The sequence below is a fragment of the Egretta garzetta genome, unplaced genomic scaffold (assembly GCF_000687185.1).
Source record: "Egretta garzetta isolate BGI_Z169 unplaced genomic scaffold, ASM68718v1 scaffold248, whole genome shotgun sequence".
Classification (NCBI taxonomy): Eukaryota; Metazoa; Chordata; class Aves; order Pelecaniformes; family Ardeidae; genus Egretta; species Egretta garzetta.
Window position 1 is genome coordinate 3486753 of NW_009260596.1, and position 9436 is coordinate 3496188.

A 9436-nucleotide genomic window follows, 5' to 3' on the forward strand; every position below is an offset into this window, starting at 1 on the left:
TGAAGGTAGTTAAATTAATTTATAAGGGGGAATTAAGAGAAAAAGAATTTTGGTATTCAGTAAATAGTAACCTTTGTCATAAGAAAAACTCGGCCTCAGGCTAGTATCCAGCTAAAAATTAGAATTCCTGGGTAACTGATGAAAGTGAATGAGCAATAATCACTTGTGTTGTTTGGGAAGTTCAACAACAACTTTTCAATTACAGATTTCAGCTATGGCTGTTTGACTGTTTGGCTTGAGGTGGAGTACAGCTGCAGTGGGAGCACAGACAGCCTGCAGCCATCCCTTCCAGGTGGAATTTGAGGTAAACCCCCAGTCAGGTGAGCTGTAAGGAGAGTCAGAGCAGAGAAGAATTGGTTAGTCTTCTAAAAGTCCATCTCAGTAATAAATGAGGGCATTGGTAAAAGATTGGCAGTAGTCACATGGAGAAGAAAAAAGTCAACTGTTTTTAGGAGGCTGAATGTTCCTCACATACTGAGAAAGTGTCTTTATGTGGGAATATGGCTGGGAGATGCTGAGGGAAACCAGAGAAAATGGTCCTTTGAAAGGTCTTAAGTGACTTCCCTGCCATGACTTTACCCAGACAGACATCTGAGAAATTCAGATGAGCAGATGGTAAATAAATAAGTTATAGAATGATGAAGTATTTAATGTGAGAGGTTATTTGACCTGAACAGACTGTTAGAATGAGCCTTTGCACTCAAAAAATTCCCTAGTGAGCTGCAGTCATTGGCAATGTAGGACATTGTGATTCATGAAAATCATATCAATTATCAGGGGAAAAAAAAATCACATGTTATAGAAAATATATGCATAATCATTTTTGTTCTCCAATCTGAGAATTAATTTTGTTCCTAAATTTGTATATTTCAAATGAGATCATTGCTGAAAGCTACAACTTTTCTGTTTATACACAGGACACTTACTTCTAGTGTTTCTAATTTATTATGATGAGCATGTTGCAGTGACTCCTTATTTTCAGATTTATTGAGTATTTAAATGCAAGGGTAGACCAGATTTTATATTTTTGAAAATGAATTTGTCAGTTCAGGTAGCAGCGTACAAGACAAAGCCAAAATTATTATCTCTATGAATCCAGGGGGCACCAAGTCACATCTCCTTGCTTAGACTAAAAGTTCTGTGGCAGTTCTGTATATTTTTGCTTAAAATTATTGGCTGTTACGATTTAGTGTAAAATTCATAAATAACTACAGGATCAAACACTGGGACCTAAAACTTTCTAGTCAAGGGCAAATGTCTGAGCCAGGCTATGGACTAGGCTCAAAGGAAAAATCCACCTGCTTTTTTTGTAGAAATTGTACTAAATTGTTGGGCCAAAGAGACTGTATTGATTAGTGCTTGGGGTGCTTTCCCCCCGCTGCTGTGGACTCCTGTCTTAGGCAGCACTGGAAGCTCAAGCAGCGCACACCATGGCCTGAATTTATTCTGGAAGCTAAGGTATTCAGCACTGATGACCTTTACAGGATTTGATTATTAATAACCTAAATTATATTTATCTTTATGTAAGTTTTTAATACAAAAAGCCTGTAGAAAAGTCACAGTCTTTTTTTTTTTCTTTTTTCCACATTTGGATAAACTATTCTGATGTAACTGAGTATATTGCAACTACACTACTTCATTAGGAAGGCAATTGCATTCATTAAGTGCATAAAATGCCCTGCTACTGTGATATGCAATGGATTCACTAAAATCATTGTCCCAGTAGAAAAGGGAGAGAAAATAAATCCAAACATCTCACAAAGGGATATTAATTCAAGTTGGTAAGTCTTTTATTCAGACTTTAATAAGCTTATACAGTGATAAGCCTGAATGGGAGAAAGGTGTAGCCCAGGACTCCTTAAACCATTTAAATCTTATTTGAAGTAATTTGTTTCAGAAACAGGAAAAGTTTCTGTCACTTACCATTTAGGTGATGAGAATAAAAAATCAATTAAAAAAAGGAAGAGGAAGGAATGAAAAGAACAGAGGGAAAGGAACAATTTCCCATTCAGAAGAATAAGATTTTATTACTCTAAGGTCCATTTCTGAGTCATAATTAAAACCCACCAAGCATATAATATGTGTGAGTACTCTGAACTACTCAGTGCAGACACCATGGTGTATTTTTCACTTGCCATTATTATATTAAAACAATTTTCATAGGAAATATAATAGGCATTAAATTACTTAGTGTCAGTTTTACACAGAAATAAAAGTAGTGTCTTCCTGAGACCTGTGTTAAATAGCTCATAAACATCAAGCAACATTTTTCCTGTCATAGTATTAGTTATTCCTCCTACCTTTTATACCAGTACTTATTTAATTGCCATTACTTTTAGGAAGAAAATATGGAATAGCAGAAACAAACACTCTGTTTTAATGTCTTTTGTGGCTGCAGGGGAAGAAGTGACAAAAGGAGAAATATTGAAGTGTTACATGGACATTTTCACTGCTGTGTCCATAAGTCTGGTTCATAAAGGACCAAAAATGTGGTATAATTTCACAGGTGTTGACTGTATGCCGTATGCATCATGCAAACCAATGATAATATTAGGTTTCATGAACAATTAATGTAGTTAACAGCAGCAGTAGAAAATGAAAATTCCAGGTTGAATGGTGTATTGTTTTTTTAGAGAAAAAATGTTTTATATCATAGATTACAATCATTCAGGATCCCAGGATATTGCCAACCCTGGCCAAATGCCAAAGTCCTGCAGTCTCCATGTTCTGATAATTATGACCAAGACAGAAAAAAATTTCAGTATTTTTCACCTCTTCAGTGAAGATTTCTTATTCACAGCACTGAAAAGTGAGGAATTACTGCAGTCACAGCTTGGAAATCTTCTTTAAAAAGGCAGGGGGGCAGTCCAGTTCCACTATTCCAGTTTGCCCAAATTTTTTGTTTGTTTGGTTGGGTTTGGGTTTTTTGTCTGCATAAGAAATTTTCTGGTGAAAATAGGGGAAGCTTTCTTGTCTGGGCAGGGGAAGCTTTCTTGTCTGGGCAGGCAGGTGACATCATGATAGTCATAATTATTAATCAGTACCATTTTCACAAGAAATCCATAGTCATTCCATTTTGTTTACTTTTATGTTTTACATCTGGTATAAAAGCTGTTATACCTTTGGAGTCCAGCAACAGATTGGAAGGTATGTGCATATTTGATATTAATTCTAGGACCTGATTTGAGTCACATTTCAGTGTAATTCTAATGACTAAAAACTTAGGTTTTCTTGTTTTTAATCCAGCCCTGGGTCTTATGCAGAATGCTGCTGAGAAGACGGCATACCATGCTCTGTTCTTTGTTCTTGTCCTTCTCATTATAAATTAAATCCATAAAAACAAATACTTCTTGTTTCCTTAGGTGGCAACAGGTCTAATGTGGGACAGTAGCACAGCAGCATTGCAAAGTGATAAACCATGGCAATACTTAACTCTAGTGGTTTCTCCTCTGAAAATTGTATAGTCACAAGTTATTTGTAATGCGTGGGAATTAAAGCCTATGAATCACGTGCACTTTGGTAACCAGCATACAGATCTTCACAGATTACTCACTCTGGCACCAAACATGCTTACTCTACAGGATGGATGTGATCTTCCCCTGTCCTTTGGAAAATTCCCTAATTTGGCCCTTTCTTGCAGAAAGTCGGCTACTTCCTTTTCCCAAACCGTTGCGGAGGATTAGAATAGCTCCTCTTTTGGCAGGACAGTGAACAGGAAAAGTTAAAAGCAGTGCTCTGCTAGGAATATTCAGCTTACTGAAGAGTGGTGAGTGACTGATAACTGCCTTGTGGCCCACCCTGTGAAGGTTGTGTTGCTTTATTTGAAAGCTCTGCTTGGGAAACGTGCTTGGCAAAGCTTCTAATTCATTGCTGGTATCAAAGTCTGAACAGTTCTGAAGGTGTTGTTGATGAGGTCAAACTAGCATGGCTGGGATAAAGACTCAGTATAATTCAAGATTATATGTCACTTTCCCAAGGTCTTTTTTTTTTTCCTGCAGAAGACCTTGGAGATCAAACAGTTGATCATCACATAGAACATCCCTGAGAAAAAAAATGGAAAGCCTCCTGCAATGAATCCTATGGGAACAAACAGTCAGATGCATTCTATCCTCAGACCGGGGTTATAAAGTTTGTGAGATATTAAGGGTGAAAACATGCAGCAGCTGAAAATGACAGACAAGTTTGTTATTTAGCAAGAGTTAAAATAGTTCTTCCAAGTTCAAGAAGAGAAGTGTATCAGTAGCAGTACACCCAGAAAGCTGGAAGTGTACAGCACAAGGAAAGGAGGCGTGGGTACCTCAGTGTTTCAAAGGCATGAGGCAGATTTGGGGGAGCAGAGATGGCAACAGCGCTCAGCTAAAACTCCAGCCGTGGGCTGAGTAGACTTGGGAGAAAGGTACTCATGAGTGAGATGGAAGCAGGCTTTTGTATAGGAAAAGAGACGGCTGAAATTTTGCCCACATGTTAATGGGGAAAAAAAATCACTTGGATATATTTTGTTTTGCAGGCAATAAGAATAGCAGTGAATACGTAATGTAATTTATACGTAATGTAATCCTGTCTTTTGAATATTCTGTTACTCTCAGAAATGAAGGCCTGACTGCATGGCCCACAGGACCAGCCCTGTTGCTGACTGTAAGCAAATCTTTACGAGACCCCAGGTAAACAAGTGATCAGTGAAGAACACAGACTGGAAGGATGAAAGGAAGTTCTAAATCTTAATTTACAACCCTTAAAAACACACGCATTGGTGGGTGCTGCTACTCAAGGAACTATATCAGGTCAAGCATGTCTGGCTCTTACTCCAGCATGAAATAGTGTCTATATAATACAGTGAAATAAATAGCTAGAAGTGGGAGGTTTTACCATCAATTTCAGCTTTTCTTTCTCCAGAAAGGGCATAAACAGTAGTATACAGGCTAAAAGCCAAACTAATTTTAATTCTGTAGTAGATACAATAATTGTTACTCAAAATCAAGGCTTTAATCCAAATACATCACATTCTTTTTCATTTCCCGCCCTCTTTCATACCATTTCTTTTGAGAGCATATTTTTTAAACTTTCTTAAATTAATTCAGAAGTCTATCTCCAAGTGATCTCCAGTATTCTGCCCAGAGGGGAAAAATCATTAAAATAATCTGGAGTCAATGAAGTATAATGAAAATGAATATATTGAAACAAATGTTATATGACATTTGATATTTCTAAAATAATTGATTTCCATTTATTAAATTAAACAATTGCAGTTCAGAATTATGATTCACAGCACCCTTTCCTTTATTAGTTTCAAGGAACACAGCTTACACTTAATAGATGATAGTGTATCACCAGGTTTAAAATATATGATTTGTGGAAGAACAAAGCCTCCAAGAAACATCATATTTGATGTAAAAGATACGAAAAACATTGTCAAACTATTATTTCACTGCTAAATTTGAATAACATGGTCCAATATGTGTCTGCAGTTACATACTCAAATTTAGATGTATCAAAAATGAATTATTTATTACTGAAAATATTCAGTGCAGTGACTTTAAAAAAATAGCCCAAAGATTGTAAAAATTAAATAACTTTTTCTGAACTTGAGATTTATCTGTCCATACTTCATTATTTGTTAAAAAATGTTTGGGGTTTGAGCAACGTTCGCTGATGTTTAATCACAAAATCCTTGGTATAAGAGAAGGTAAGCCAGGGCAGGGAGGAGATGCCAAGCGCAGCATTCAAACTGAGTGGTGTGGAAGAGGGCTGTACCCATGACACCACCTTGACAAGACTTCCCAGCTGTTGGCCGTTGCCCTAGTATTTTGGCAAAACAACAGGTCTGCACCAATTCCTATTCTTTCACACCCAAGCCCTCTTTTCCAAAACAAAAACTGTGTTCACAGCCCAAAGAGGAGTCTAAGTTAGGCTGGGCAATGAACAGATTCAGTTCCCCAAGCCCTTGGCAGTGCATTTAGTAGAGCAGTATGGACAGGACCGTGTTCCTCACCCCCAGCTCTGTGTCCACACAGCTGGAAAGCTTGTGTCTTACAGACAGACAGGGAATGTGTAAGGGAGTGAGGCTCAGCACATCTTTTTAAAACCTATTGGGCCAAAATAATTTGAGGATAGATCTCCTTATTCTTTTCTGAAATGGGTATCAGATTCCTGCAGGTAAATGCTTCATACCTTACACTGTCTCACTGGTTTAATAATTGTAATTTTCACTCTGTTAAAAATCCCAAAATTTTATTTTTGAAATGAAAGACCCATGACCAGACCCTCTCCTCTCCTTGTGCCGGGCCAGCACAACAAATCAACTGGAAAGGCAAATTGGTTTAGTAGGGAACTTGGCAGTGTTAAGTCTGAAGTTGGACTTGATGATCTTAAAGGTCTATTCCAGCCTAAATGATTCTTTACTTCTACCGGAAATATTGCCATGTCCTGAAATAGCGAATAATTAAATCCTCTCTCTTTGTGTATTATCCAGCATCAATCCCTTACAGATCCGTTAATTATTAATGACAGGAAAAACATACATATTCTTTGACAGGATTTGACTTCTTTCATTCTTTATTTTTCATAGTCTCAGACCCCAGTTCTAAGAACAATTAAGTCCACTGCAGAAAATTATTTCTGAGGTCTCACCTTTTCTCTTTCTTCTCCTTCCCACCACATAGAGCTTGTGCTCCAGCATTCACGCTTCTCTAGTCTTGTGGAAAGACAGATCAAGGAGCTCAATCAACAGAAAATGGTGCTTTTTTTGCAGGGTTAGCACTCTGCCAGTGTAGCCTTGTGAATTGGCTCGTCAGCATCAGCATGATAGAAGGCAGCTGGGGATTTTTGGTGCAATGGTGTTATTGCACTATTGTGGTAGGTCAGCTTAAAGTCTCATGGCCCCACATCATTTTCACAAGAGGATACCCCCCAAAAGGATCACAGATCTTGAAGCTGAATTTATTCAGATCAGTCAAGTAGAAGTTTGCTATTGACAAAACAGCAAAGCACAGCCCAAACAAAAGTAACAGGACTTGAAGTAACTTTTTTTTTACACATGACAGAATTAAACAAAACTCCCTTCACTCACCCTACCTTTCTAATATTGTCCCATCAGAAGCAAGTAACAATACATTTTAAAATGTGTATGTGTGCTGCAGTTATTCTTGCCAAAGCACTCAAGTACAACAGGACTCTTGGGTCACAGAGGTCATTCCCCTGTTATTTTAAGCAACTGCTTGGGGTTTTTTTTCTCAATACTGATAAACTTTGTCTTAAAACCAGCGAGGGTTCTCTCTCTACTCACCTCCTCTGGAATGTTTTTCCAAAACTCATCACTACCACCGTTAGGCACCTTCTTCAAACTCACAGTTTGCATTTACTGGGACTAGTTAATACATTTAACAATTAACGTCTTTTGAAGTACAACCTCTTTCTGTAATAGATGGATTGATGCAATATGATTGCTAATTATCTAAGAATAAAAAGTGGCCGTATTTTTATTGGAAGCCAATGTAATCATGCATTGTGGCTTAATCTTTCATTTACTTTATTTTGGGCTCATCAAATTAACCTAAAACAAGGTGAGGAGATAAACCCTAGAAATAAACAAATATTGAAATCTATAGTTCCATGTGCAACTGAACACTCCGGTAAATTCTGACTAGAGCCTGGGAATGTGTATGAACTTTCCCCTTTTTGGGGGTTCTTTAGAAAGGTTAGAAATACAAAATTTATAACTGTGTTACATGAAGAATAGCACAAATAAAATTATTGCATGGGAACATTTTCTGTATGACAGGGTTATGCAAAATTGTTAGACAGAAAATACATTATTTTAGCCCTCCCCAATACTGAAAAAGGACACTGGAGAAGGCAAACATCTTGTAAAGGGATTCATATGCTCCTTTTAAAATGGTAGAGAGAGGAAAGAGGAATTTTCATTTTTGGCTTCATATTGCTAAGAATTTCTGTTACATGAGTAATCTGAATATTCATTAGAATCTATTTAACTTTCTACAGTGATTTGTCTATACACACACTGCTCATACTCATAAAACAGCTGGTTATTTTAAGGCAAAACTTCTTTCAGTTGAGGAAACCTCCAGATGTTTCAAAAACTTTTTCATTCAGCCTTCCATCCCTGCTTTCATTCTTTGATTCCTGTGGCATCAGTTCTGACAGCTGATTTCCTCTCTTTGCAGGTCTCCTCTGTCTTCACAATTAACATCAAGATAGGTTGTCAGGGCTCTGTTAAATTCAATGGCTCTCAGCATTGTTTTTCTATCTGCCAGCTCTTTGTTGTTGTTTTCTTTTTCTTCTATTATAATTTGCTTGCTTGCCATTTTCCTAATCAGAAAAGTAGAAAGAAGAGGAAAAAAACATGTGATTATTTCTTTTCACATATTTTGCTAGTGAATTTAGGCTGGCTAGTTAGACTTATCCTTCAGGGGAGTTTTCCCAGACAGATGAGCAGCACAAGGATTGTGCACACATAGCTACAGCAATTGCTGAACAGTATTAGGAAGTCACTACATGTAGAGAATCTTTTTCCTGTAGTGGTATTTTTTCAACAGTTTTTCATTCAGTAGTTTTTGTTGTGTTTGAAAGTCCGTAGGACTAGTCATTGTTGGTAAACCAGAAGGAAAAAATAAGGTCTTTCAGTGAGAAAGAAACAGAAAATGTGTCTAGTTCTTGTATTGCAGAAGTGATCTGGTTAATTTCTGTGCTAGAACTTCTCTCTTGAGCATGAATTTCCACCAACCTGTGGGGATGTTCCATGCCTTAGTAAGTGACTTTAAACCACTCTGGGATGATAGTAATTTTATTGTAACCTGGAGATTTCTGATAAAGGCATGTGATTATCCTGTAGGTAACGAGTGTAATCATTATCAGAACTACATTTGGTTAAATTATGTTCCTTGTTAAAAGGAAAATTAAGCAATGTAACATTCTAATAGTAAAATGTAACTGAACAGTTAAAAATTCATCCTTATTTGGCATATCAGCCACCATAGAGGCAGTGCAGGACGCCGGGTTTCATAAGCCATTCTAAAGAGTTGTCCAATCACATTTATTTCTTAATTTACTTTACAGTCTGTACATGTACATCCAAATAATTCTTCGTCACAGTAAAACTTTGTTCATTGTATGGAATGGAAAACTGTTGCCTGCAGAAGACCAGTCTCCTGACGCCAACCAATATGATCTCCAGAAGCCGTTTATTATAGCTTTGCATACAGCTTTTATACTCTTCCAAGTCCCGTACACACAGTCACGTAGACTTTTCTAATTCGTACATGTTACTGCTTCTCTACTCTAGCAACTAAGCATTTCCCCTTTAATAGCGTCCCGTACACTGGCTAAGCATTTCCCCTTTAAGAGCATTCCAACCCTATCAGAACCTGATGTCCTTGTTCTGCTAGGGATGTATCCACAATTCCCCCTTCTTTGTTTTATG

At 37.3% G+C, this 9436-nt stretch overlaps 1 long non-coding RNA gene across 1 annotated transcript in view; it reads left to right on the forward strand.

Annotated features, from left to right (window-relative positions):
- Nucleotides 1-1701: 1701 nt before the first annotated feature.
- Nucleotides 1702-9436, forward strand: part of LOC118452888 — a 13275-nt gene continuing 5540 nt past the window's right edge. Inside the window, exons 1-2 of the long non-coding RNA XR_004842754.1 lie at nucleotides 1702-1722; nucleotides 3465-3470. This is a non-coding gene — a long non-coding RNA (uncharacterized LOC118452888). The remainder of the gene's footprint in view (nucleotides 1723-3464; nucleotides 3471-9436) is intronic.